Source organism: Chenopodium album, chromosome 22 (assembly GCF_948465745.1).
Source record: "Chenopodium album chromosome 22, dcCheAlbu1.1, whole genome shotgun sequence".
Taxonomy (NCBI): Eukaryota; Viridiplantae; Streptophyta; class Magnoliopsida; order Caryophyllales; family Amaranthaceae; genus Chenopodium; species Chenopodium album.
The window spans coordinates 21,933,099-21,946,534 of record NC_137855.1 but is presented as its reverse complement, the minus strand read 5'-3'; the positions used below and the strand labels follow the sequence as shown (position 1 = coordinate 21,946,534).

Here is a 13,436-nt window from a genome sequence, read left to right as displayed (position 1 = left end):
TTTAATTATATATATTGTTTTATAGATGTTGTAAATCTTGTGGTTATATTCCAAATTGCCTTTATATGAGCGTCACATATGTGACAGCTTTAAGATTTGAGGTCTTGTTCTTGGTGGTTAGAAATGGATCGAAATTGGATATCAACATCGAAGCCGGGTGACCCTGAATATGCAGCAGGGGTTAAGGAATTCATTAAATTTGCAGTAGAAAACAGTGGAGGCCGCTCCAAGCTACGTTGTCCTTATTTTATGTGCCATAATTTTTTGCATAAGAGACCCGACGAAATTCTCAATCATTTGAGTAAATGGGCATTTGATAAAACATATACCCGTTGGATCTGGCATGGAGAGTTTAGGGACATACAAGATAGTGGTAGTGGTGAGAAAAGGGATGATGTGCGCGAAGTTCATAATAATAATGAGGGTGATCAACTGGAGGACATGTTGCATGCAGTTGAGGATTAATTTGATAACAACCCTTCCATGTTGGAGAGCTTGTTAAACGACTCTGAAAAACCATTGTATGAAGGTTGCACCAAGTACACAAGATTATCATCCATACTCAAATTATACAACCTGAAGGCTGGTCATGGTTGGACGGACACAAGTTTTAATGTGTTATTGGAATTGGTGAAAGACATGCTTCCTAAAGACAATGTCCTTCCTATTGGTACATATGAGGCGAAAAAGACACTAAGCTCTATGGGTTTACCTTATGAGAAAATGCATGCTTGCTCTAATGATTGTGTATTGTATCGCAATCAATACGAATCGTTAGAGAGTTGTCCGATTTGTAAAGCCTCACGGTATAAGAAAGGGGATCGGGGAGTACCTGCCAAAACATTATGGTATTTTCCAATAGTACCAAGGTTGAAGAGGTTATTTTCAAAAGCAAAAGATGCAAAGAAGTTAACCTGGCATTTTGATGGTCGAGTAGACGATGGAATGCTTAGACACCCGGCTGACTCTCCGCAGTGGAGGTTTATTGATGCAAAATACCCCGAATTTGCGCATGAAAAGCGTTTACGCCTTGCATTGTCTACAAATGGTTTCAATCCATTTGGTTCCATGAGTAGTACGTATAGTACTTGGCCCGTTATGTTGGTGACCTACAATTTACCCCCATCATTGTGCATGAAGAGAAGGTATATGTTCCTTTCGTTGCTAATTGCAGGGCCAAAACAGCCAGGAAATGACATTGATGTGTACTTGGCACCTCTTATTGATAATTTGATTATGCTTTGGGAAGAAGGTGTGGAAGTGTTTGATGCACATCGCAATGAGAAGTTTAATCTGAAAGCAATGCTATTTTGCACCATTCAAGATTTTCCGGCTTATGGTAATCTTTCGGGGTATACTGTGAAAGGGGAAACAGCTTGTCCTATCGGTATGGAGGATTGCAAGGGACAATGGTTAAATGCATCCGGCAAGCATGTTTATCCGGTTCATCGTCAGTTTTTGCCGTCTGATCATCCATATCGAAAGAGAAAGAATGCGTTTGATGGGAGACAAGAATTTAAAGGGCGACCAAAAGTCATGTTAGGTGAAGAGGTCTTTGAAAAGGTGAAGGACATTGAAATTACTTTTGGAAAGAAACATAGAAAAGCTCTTCCTACCCAAGGTTTCAAAAAGTGTTCATGTTTTTGGCAACTGTCCTATTGGAAACACCTTTTTGTGAGACATTCACTTGATGTTATGCATATTGAGAAGAATGTGTGTGATAGTTTAATTGGTACATTACTCAATATCTCTGGTAAGACTAAAGATGGTAAAAAGGCTAGAGATGACTTGGTGCATATGGGGATTAGAGATGAATTACATGCTGTTACGAATGAGAAAGGTCGAGCATACTTGCCTCCTGCTGCTTACACATTGTCTAGAAAAGAAAAAATCGAGTTTTGTAAAAGCTTGGCTGGAGTGAAAGTGCCGGAAGGTTTTTCTTCAAATATTCGTAGCCTCGTAAACATGGAAACTTTGAAACTTGTAGGCATTAAGTCTCATGATTGCCATGTTTTAATGCAGCACTTGTTACCTGTAGCAATTCGTTCTATTCTGCCTAAAAATGTTCGTTATGCTATTATTAGACTTTGCCGATTCTTTCATGCGATTTATAGCAAAGTCATTGATCCAAGAGAGTTGACTGCATTAGAGGATGAAATTGTTGAAATTTTGTGTCAATTAGAGATGTTTTTTCCTCCATCATTTTTTGATATCATGATCCATTTACCGATTCACTTGGTTAGAGTGATAAGATATTGTGGTCCAGTTCACATGAGAAATCAATGGTGTTTTGAAAGGCAAATGAGAACCTATAAGGGATATGTGAAGAACGCTTTTCATCCCGAAGGTTGTATTGCCGAACGACTATTTTACGAAGAAGTTCTTGCTTATTCCAATGACTATGTGCTAAATGCAATACGGATAGGGCTTCCTGTATCTCGTCATAGTGGAAGAATGGATGGTCAGGGGACCATAGGCCGAAAAGTACGTGACCTATCCTATGTTGATTGGCATAAGGCTCATTTATACATTCTTCATAATGAGGATGAAGTTATGCCGTATGTTGAGAAACACATGAGCTTCTTGAGGAAAAGCAACAGGAGAGCAAATGAGAAGTCATTAGCTGCTGAACATAGTAGGTCATTTATTAGTTGGCTGAAGGATTATGTAACGAAGGAGCTCATAGATTCTTCGACTCCATTTTCTGATCGACTAAAGACTTTGGCATTTGGACCCGATTTTAGTGCAACTTATTATTCAGCTTATGTTATTAACGGTTGCACATTTTACACGAGGTTTCAAGATGAACTTAGTACTGTGCAGAATAGTGGGGTTACTTTAGAGGCTGAAGCTATGCATTTCGCTAGTGCTAAAGACAAGAATCCTGTGTGTGGTATGATGAACTATTATGGGGTCATCGAAGAGATTTGTGAGCTGCATTACTCTAGTTTTTCGATACCTGTTTTTAAATGCCAATGGGTCGACAATTACAATGGGGTTGAACATGATAGGTTCGGGCTTACATTGGTGAATTTGAATAAAGTTGGTCACAAAGAAGATCCTTTCATACTAGCAAGTCAGGCAAGACAAGTCTTTTATATGACCGACCCATCGAACAAGAGTATGTCAGCAATTATATCACCAAGGCCCTGACATACTTTTGATGATTATGGTGAAGATAGTGTGTTGGATGATGGTTATGTTAGGAGAAAGGAGCAAGTACACATTGAGGTTGATGATACAGATGATATTTCAATATATGTTAGAGATGACCACAATGAAGGCATGTGGGTTGACAAAGAAAAAAGGGGAAAAACCGAAAGCGTGGAGTACTTTAGTCCTTATGTATTTGAGGTGTGTTTCACTTACTAGGTGGTAACATTAATTTTGAAGTCTACTTTGTTTGTGCAAGTTGATTTATAAATGTTTGCTTGGCAAAATCATTTCTCATTGCGATCTATATATTAATGTTTAATTCACGTTATGGTTTTTATAGCATTTTATTTAGTTCAACTAACCAAATTGATTTTTTCTTTTTATCTTTTCAATAGGTTGATGGCTCGGAAAAGAAAGCGAGTGCGTGAAACCGAAAATTCTGACAACAACGAATGCGAGGAAGAAAGAGGTCGCACGGTGCTTGGAATGGTTGGGAAAGCTATCCAGGCTGGCTCCAAAATCCCTTTACAATGGCATCCAACCAAAAGAATCCCTATTGGAAGTCATAGAGGTCATTTTTCCACCTACATTGGTGTAGTTGTGCGTGAAAGAGTAAGTATCACCTACAACAAGTGGTTAGATGTTCCACAAGCAGTCCTAGATCATTTGTATGACAATATCTCGGTAAGTAAACTGAGTTCATATGTTACATAATAAAAAAAAGTTTAGGGTTATATATATGTATGTCTAACATATGACATTATATGAATGTAGAGGGGGTTTGATGTCCTTGAAGGTCGCAAAAGATGGATACTAAATCGAGCTTCTGATCGATGGAGAGCTTTCAAGACTAGAGTAAGACTTAGGTGGTTGTATCTCAAAGATGGATCAATTAACAGGACACCACCTTTGAAATATCCTTTTATAACTCCAGATGATTGGGGGGGCATTCATCACAGCTTGTAGTTCTAATGACTTCAAGGTGCTAGTTCATCATTATGGCATTACCTTATTATTTTTTTTGTATGCCTTTATAAATTTGATGTTTGTGTAAAATAACTTTGAATGTGTACTTAATTGCAGAAATTGAGTGAAAGTAATCGTGAAAGGTCTAAAAAGAAGACCTCAAAATATCGAGGTGGGAGACTTGGCTATCAATATTTTGAAGAAGAAATTGTAAGTATATGATGCTACTGTCCTAATAAACTGAGTTCATTTTCTACTGTCCTGTATGTCTGCTACTTTCCTGTTCTTTTTTTTTAAAAAAAATTATGCTACTGTCCTGTTCTTTTATTTTTATTATGCTACTGTCCTAGTAAACTGAGTTCATATGCTACTGTCCCGTTCTTCTGCCACTAAGAAACTTAGTCTCTTGCACACCCACTGTACACGAAAGTACTGTTAATTACATGTAAATTGGCTGCTGCTTGCATCCGAAATGATGAAATGTATGTATGATTTTGCATAACGTTCATGAAACATTCACAAGAACTATATTAACTCCAACATAGAAGCAAAAGTTTTTAATCCAGGCTATGATGCATTCTGTCAATCAAGGTCTCATGATGGCAGACTTTTATCAATCTAAATTAATTAGCATGATTTATATAACTGCCAGATTTCTGAAACAGAACAAATAGAATATGAAGTTTGGAGCTGACAGAAAACAAAAATAAGGTATATAAAGAGAAGACCAACTAACAATAATCAATTTATCTGGTATGCAACACCCTACTAAAATTAAGTGATCCCAATTCAAAATTTAAATTAAGTGATCCCAATTCTAATGATTATTGCTGACCTTTAAGTTTGTATTGCTGACCTTTTCTTTCTTTAGTGATTATTGCATGTTTGTGTTAGGTATATACCTTTTTCAAAGTAGTTTATTTTATGATTATGTATTTTCACAATGTAGGAGAAAGATCTCGAAAAGCAAGGAATACATGTCTCAAACGTGCCTCGACATTTGACTTGGATTAAAGCTCATTCTCACGTCAAGAATGGAGTTCTGACCGTTGACAATCCTGCTGATAAAGAAATCCATGATGCAATAGTAAGTTAGCAACAATCTAATGCAATTTCTTGGTGTATTGATAACCACCTGCATGTAATATAAGTTCCTTTTCGGATAAAAATAGATACTAACTATTTATGATCTTGGCCTCGTTTTACAGATAAAATTGGAGGCCCAAGTACAAAAAGGTGAAATAGTCATTACAGGTCGAGATGATATCTTGTCAAGAGCTTTAAACAAACCAGAGCATGGAGGTTCTGTTAGGGCTGTTGGATCAGGCATAACTAACAAGGAGTACTTTGGATACAACAAACCAACCGCACCTAGCGAATTACATGCTAGAATGAATGTGATGAACTCAAGGATGGAAACAATGAGCAAGCAGCAAAACTTTATAATTTCCTTCATGATGTCATGCTTAACCCAAGAGCAATTAGGAGCATTCATGGCTGGTGGTGCTCAGCAAGGTGTTTTTGGTGGCGATCTTGCAAATTCAGGTGGGCTGCTTGGTGGGGAGGCAGCAGGTTCGGGCGGTTTCCTTGGTGCTTTTGGGAACCATTTTGGTTCTGGTGACATGAGTGGTTCTAGTAGCCAAGGGGCAGCTGGAAAAGTGTTGGATGCTGCTCATTTAGACAGCTCATTTGGTAATGGTGTCCCTCTTACACAACTCTTGATGGGAGGTATGGAAAGGAATGACGTTGAAAGGCATCACTTTGGACATGATTCACCTGTGGATAAATCTTACGAACAAGCCTATACTGAGCAAAGAATTGCGACGAACACAGAACATCAGTACACAAAAAGCCCAATCGTGGTCCATCCTCAACTTCAGAACCTCGAGACAGCGGCAGTGGCAGAGGCAGAGGCATACCATGTTCCTTGGCCTGAGGAGAACCATATGATTCCAGTTGAGCATACTCCAATCCCCCCACATCAAAGTCAAGTTGTGAATACCAACATCAACTATAATTTTCCCGAGGTAATACCTCCTTGAATTAAAATATAAGAAGCACCGCATCATGATGTTCTTTTCCTGATATATAGTTAATAATAGTTCAGATTCGAGAAGTTGCTGAAAATCATAGTCTGGATAAAAGAAATATTATTCTGAAAGCTATTAAGTGCTGAAAGGGTAAGGTATGGTAAAATAGGTTAAATGACATTATCTATATTTTAAATTTTGCTTTTTTGCTGCCACTATAGGTTCTGAACCTGATTTGTATAAATGTTCCCAAAAGTTTGCCTGATAGTTTTTATGTAGTGACTTTATGGTGATAAAGAGTGAGGTAAGAAGTTTCTGGCGTGTTTTGGGCAATTGAGATGCTCAAGCAAGCATAGTTTTGGTCATTCATAAGATAGGTAAGTCAGTTATGTATTATGTTTGACATCTGGCTGAGCCTTTTGTTTTTAGGGATGGAGTGATTGCCGCTTGCCAATTGAGGGAAGCGACAAAGAGCTTCAAATTGTAGCTAACGGAAAAGTTTACATAGAAAACAACACGGAAGTTCTTGGTAATCATAACATGTCGATGCCCAATGGTCATCGTCGAGTAACCATTACAGAAGATTTAATGCCTTCTGCTCCCTTGCCATGTCCCAACGATGAATTGATCTTTGTTTGTCAAGCTAAGAAGGCTTTCACAGCTTGGCCAAATCATTTGATACTGCCCCCATAGGTAAAGGATCAATTCTGCAGTCTTTTTCTACTGTGCTGTTGCTACTGCATTCTGCATTCTAGTAATATGCATTCTGCATTCTGGTAATCTGCATTCTGCATTTTGATAATTTAATAAAATTGCATATATGTGTTACTAATTTGTAGATTATGTTGGATTGTTGATTAGCCTTAAGGATAGGCTTTGCCAAGATTCAATCAAGGGATATTAAGAATTTCAGATACAATAATAAAGAAAAACTTGATTAAAAACCATAATTATTTTAAAAGCAAGGAAGATTAATTTGTTTAAAACCTTAATTTGTTGGAACTAATTAAATTCTGGGAGACTTGATCATCTTGAGCAGAGAATTTCGAGTCAAGTTTTAAAATTGGTGGTTCAATTCCATCAGCTCATTCATTATATGAACATGTATATTTACCATTCTGTTTGATTTTTTTCATCTTCAATAGGACACTTTAGAGATTTACTATCTCTATTCTGTATGAAATTTGCATGCATAAACAGATTTGCAAAATCAGTCGAAACTTAGCTTAAATCGCAGTAGTTTACTTTGCTTGATTAAGTGGTTTTTAGATTCATGTGCAAGCTTTCTTCTTCTAAAGCTTATATGTGTGTTGTTATTGTGTGAAACCATATTATTAAGGTGGACAAGCAACTAGATAAGGAGTTGAATATGACCACACCATCCCCACGATCAACATCCTCCCAAGCATCAACCACTCGTAACTATGTTGTTACCGACAAGGATCGTGAGAAGGTAACATCTACTTGGATGCGTGTTATGAGAAAAAAAGCTATGGGAATGCAAAAGACGGGTGATACCATCTCCATAACTATCCCGGAAAGCGTGTTTCTTAACGAAAATGGGTTGGATGTTTCACTTGACTTTGAAGACTTGCTTGATTGGTGTTTCTAAAGGGAGGTTGGAGAATCGCAAATGAAGGTCTTCATGAAGTAAGTTTCCATATAATATAGGTTCTAATTTTAGTATTGTTTTTTTTGGCCCATTAACTAATATTCATATAACTTTTCATGGGACAAGGCACCTAAAAGAACGTTGTCAAAAAGAAGGTGTCTCAGGAATGTATGGGTTCTGTGACTGTAATGTTCTTTCACCATTGACACCGTCAACGGATGAGCAAGTTCGATCTGACTACTTAGCCCATGTTTTTGGAACCAATGAGGGGAAAAATGTTAATCAATTATTCTTTGCTCCTTATAATGACAAGTAAGTGTAGTTTCTTTTTTTTTTTTTTTAGATCTGATGAGTTATGTTAAATCCTCAAATTTTAACTAATCCCATTACTATGTATTTATTTTACAATATGTCTAGTCTGCATTGGACGTTAGCGGTGATTAGTCCATGGAATGGGTTGGTGTATTGGTTAGATCCACTTGGAGTAGAAAACGAAATCAACTCATTTGCACAAAAAATCCTCAATGAGTATGTACTACTAAAATATTCACGTGGTTAACATCTTGTGTTTTTTTTATTGTCTAATCTAAATTAATGCAACCGTGCCATCTTGAAATGATTTTGTAGGGGAATAGTTAAATTCAGCATGAAGCATCGAAAAGATATCAAGAAAATAAAAAAGAATCCAAAAATAGGGTGGAAGCAACCACGTGTAAGTCATTATTTTTAGCATATTTCATACCTAGCAGTGTAAAATCAGATCCAAAACTGTGTTAATGGTTATTTTTTTTGTATCAGTGTCCTCTACAATCTGCATACACAAAGCACTGTGGTTACTTTGTATGTCGCTATATGCTGGACATTATACAGAACAGAGTATTATGGATTTCTGAGCAGGTATTTTCAACATACATGTCATTTAAGTTGATATTTTATTTATGCATGCATATGTTAACCCCTTTGTCTGCCCCCCCCCCCCCCCCCTCTTGCATTTCCTTTGGTATTGCAGATTACTCCCATCTTGATGATTGGACTGTGTTCATCAATTAAAATTTCACTAGGCATGATAGTCTCAAAGTTGAGAACTTGAATTGCTTGCTTTATTGATGGCCTGTGATTGTAGTGAGTATAGGCACACCTAAAGTGTAGGAAATCCTTCCCCATTGATATTGCTAAATATTCAATTACAATAAGTTGCACTAGGTATTGAACTAGGCATGAAAACTTCATAAACTACCAAAATAATAAATTCAACAACAGCAACAACAAACAAACTCTCCCTTTCCCCTGATCCTCCCAGTCCTTCACTTTTCAGTACTGGTTTCCCCTCATCACTATTTTCCTCCATTTTCGCCCCTGGTTCAGTATTCTCCTCCTCTTTTGCCCCTGCTTCATTATTTTCCTCCGGTTTCTCCCTTGAATCATCACCATCATTCTTATCCTCATTCCCATCCACATTGACATCTCCATTCTGGGAGTTTTCACTATGTTGCTTAAAATCTTCAACCTCTCCATTACAATCCATAACCTCATTAATTACATTTTGAACCAATTGAGCAGAATTCCCTTCACTCAAATTCCTATCAGTAAATTCAAGCAACTCAGAAACTACAATCGTCTTAAAACTACTAACAAACATAGAATCCTCTTCAACACGAGCGAATACTATTAACACAATTTGAGCTAAAAGAGCCTTAGCACAGATCTGATTAGTCCCTTTCCTTGATGTAGTGTTCCTGCCATAAACAAGTAGGAATTCACCTTTAATTTTGGCCTTTTTCAACCTATAAGCTGCACCAGGTTCCTACACCTTAGCCTGCTCATAATTTCAACCTCGGCAGTATACTCTTTTTTCCCCTGTCTACCGCCCCTAGAGACTTTTTCACCGCGATCAGCATATCCAAGTCCATAAGATAGCCCTTGTAAACGCCTCCAAATCCTCCTTCACCCAACTTTATTCAATCATTAGAGAAATTTTGTGTGGCTGATTCAAGCTCAACGTATGAAAACCTTCTTGGTCCAGCAGCCCTCTCGAGTTCCTCATTGAATGAGGTATCCTCTGTATATACATTCACAATTTAGCTTGCAGAACAGTAGAACTAGTTAAATCAGATGAAAGGAAACATAATTGAGTAGAGTTCAGAACTCTTGGTTATCATTTAGAAAAGCCCAAATTCGCTGCAACAGCTCAGCTTTCACGGGATCAGGCTATGATGCTGCATGACAAGATCACATCACATTAAGTAAAAATGTTAGCAACCCTACGAGTACTGACTACAAACAAAAATGCAGGTGTTGAACTACAACAAATAAAATCGCTACAGGTGGAGAATCCATCTGTTTTAAAATTTCCAATCACTTCTCAGATGTAAAAACACAAAATGTCAGATTGTCAGAAATATTTAATCACAATGCAGCATGATTACAGGTTCTGCAACACAAAGACCAAAGAACAGTTCAAGTATTTAGGCTCTAATTGCTACTCATTCACCAATATGATGCACATGACTAATTATTCATGAATACCAAAAACAAAGTTCAGGTGGTGAACATCCTAGCATTACATAATACACACAGCTAAATATCATTTTGGCTGATTCTAGTTTAAGTTAGTGACAAAACAGAACTATTACTTAAGTTATACTTCTGTTCCATAAACTTCATAGCACATGCTCATTTTGATTTCTCCCTTTCAAAAAACATATAAATAAATCATTGTTCCCCCTGACAGCCTCGGAGTTGGAGGCACTCCTTCATTGTCTGATGACTCTGATCTTCTCCCAAATTTGTACGATAAAGATTTCTCAAGTAGCAGGGCTTACAAAAAAAGAATCACCTTGTTTTCTTATTCCTTTAATAGTTACTCTGTAGATTACTTATCAACAACCAAATTTCCCAACAAAAAAAGAATCACCTTGTTTTCTTATTCCTTTCTAGCATCCATCTGCAGCTCAAAAAATATTTTTGGCTGTTTTAATTTTGGAGTGAGAAATTTGTTTGTTGATAATATGCTAATAGCTCTGTATTCTGGATTTAAGTAAGAAAGTAGGCAAAGTAGCTCTTTAGCTCAATTGTAAATGGATGTAATCTAAATTGTTGTTATTTCATAACTTTTATGTAATTATATATCTTTCTTTACTCATTTACTAATGGCATATGTTGTAGATTTTTCCCAAAGATCCTTGCACATATTCTTCAGAAGAAATTGACGAGATTAGAGACTTATGGATTCAATATGTTCTTGATCATGAGGAGCCGGAAGAACCTTAGTGATTGGTGATTACAACATTAGCTATATTACTGTGTACATATATTTTTTTTGACAAATACTGTGTACATATATTAGTATTGTGTTGGATATATATAGTTTGATGCATATATAGTAGATATGTATGCCTTCTATTTTGGAGTACACATTTATATATATATATATATATATTTTTGAATGCTATTTGTATATAATATATTAGCAGGTTCAAGGATTATTTTTGGTGCAATTTCATAATATTGAGCAGGATATATATACAGGAATTATTTTTGGTGACAGGTTGGATAAAAAAAAAAAAAAAAAAAAAAATGAATCATTTGGCGCAAAAATATAATGCAGCAGGTAGCTAGGATTTAAAAATTTGATTATTCGAAAGAAAAAATAATTATAAAAAAAAAAATACCCATTTGAGACCGGTTATCATACATGCATGGTCTATACACAAACGTTGTATATTTTTTTTAAAAAAAGAGAGACCGCCTAACTAAGAAAGTGGTCTTAGTTATTTCAAAAAGAGAGACCGTCTAAGTAAAAAAAGCGGTCTTAGTTTGGTATACAAGAGACCGCTTTTCTTTCAAAAACGGTCTATTATGCTTCTACAATTTCAAAATATCAACCACCCAAAGAGACCGTTTTTCTTAGATAATAGGTCTCTGGTATAACAACTTAAGACCGCCTCTTTACAAGCGGTCTCTTAACCAAAGAGACCACTGAGCTAGAGACCGCCTCTAAAGCAGTCTCTTTGGCCTTTTTCAACTGGTCTCTTTGGCCTTTTTTGTAGTAGTGCAACAACGAGAAGTTGCTAGAAGTTGAAGAGAAATTTGCTCTTTCTACTACCTTGAAAAAGGTGGTGTTCTTTGACCCTCCATGATTTGGAGGAAGGGTCGAGCTTAGGACCTTAAGCAAGCGCTTCCCGGGAGGCAACCCGGAGATTCTAGATTTTTGAGTTTTCTTGTTTTTTGTTTCTTTTATTACTTTTCTTTTCTTTCACTTTTCTACTTGTTTGGATTTTTAGGATGAACTTTGCGGGATTGGATTTCTTCAAGAATGCATGGTGAATGGAAGGTGTTCGTGGCACATATCATATTTTGTTTGATTCCAATCGAAATTTGAGGTAAAAGGGGTAAGAATTTTAGAGAGGTAAGATAGGAATTTCATGTTTTAAAGGTTGGAGGAAGTTGATACTTAGTGAGTTTTTGTGGTGAGCACATGAATCTTTAACTTTGAGCTCATTAAAAATGATTTTGGCTACTGCCTATGGTGTTCCTCATCACCATCATGATTAATGTGCGCACCCAAGTGGTCAGTAAGTATCAAAAATAATAGGAAAAGAAAGAACGGAGAAGTGTAGCAAGGTGCGGCCGCACATCAGGTGTGTGCGGGCGCAGACCTTGCGTTTGCGGGCGCACAGGCTACAGGTGCAGCCGCACGCCCCCTATAGCCGTGCCCTTTTATTTCTTCTTCCTTCTTCTTTCATTCATTCCCTCATTCCTCATCTCGTACCTCACGCACTCCCTCTCAAATCCTCCTCGCTCGTGCGCATCTCAATCCCTCCTCATTCTCCATCAAAATCCTTCAAATTTTAGTTTAGTTCTTTAGTTAGTTTAGTGACTTTCTTGCTTTCTTAGTTTCCTTTCTTTTATTCCTTTTATTCTTTGATTAGTTTAGATTTTATTTCGAATAGTCGTATATACTTTTTACTTAGTTTGGTTTCCTTTTATTTACTATTTCTTTTTCTTTGTTTTGAAGTTACTAACCATTTTCTTTGTTTAAAGTTTCTTTTATATTTCTTTTTTCTCACTTGGTTTCTTGAAGAAGCTTTGGGATATGGAATGCTCGAGGTGGTTTCTACTCGCTTCGTTTATTTTTGCTAAGCTTGGAGCCCGGTGAGACCTTTCTTATTTTTCTCTTTATTTTTCTTGGTTGCATAGAATAGGAATAGTTTAGGGGAAGTTGAATGGGTCGAGGATGGATGCTTGTTAACACGTAATGTGTTTGGGATCGATGACGGTGATTTCGATCGATCACTTGTTTGACGATTGGGATTCTTATGTGTTTAACTTGCTTTCTAGTCCATTTCATATTATTTCTCCTATTTTTCCTTTTCTATGTCTCCATTTCTTTTCTTTTATTTTCTTTTACTTTCCTTTTCTTTTATTTTCTTTTATTTTTCTTTTTATTTTTTGATGTGATTTTGAGGCTTTATTTTTCATTTTTCTTATGAAATGAACTTTGTACATTTGACTTGTCTTTTGCATGATTTTCTTCCTAGGTTGTAAAGGTATGCATGGTTTGAGACTATGTTTGGTTGACTCTAGGATAGGTGTATGCTAGGGTAGTTGGTTTGAAGTAGGAGGACCATGAAGCCGGATTCTACTTGTTTGTGGCATGTTGGTAGTTGCTC

General features: G+C 36.7%; 1 long non-coding RNA gene across 1 annotated transcript; it reads left to right on the top strand.

Moving 5' to 3' along the window:
• The first annotated feature begins 8,397 nt into the window (after positions 1–8,397).
• LOC145604657 (uncharacterized) lies at positions 8,398–11,048 on the top strand. The gene is made up of 3 exons (XR_014104947.1): positions 8,398–8,476; positions 8,563–8,661; positions 10,930–11,048. It is a non-coding gene; the product is annotated as an uncharacterized LOC145604657 (long non-coding RNA).
• The last annotated feature ends 2,388 nt before the right edge of the window (positions 11,049–13,436 follow it).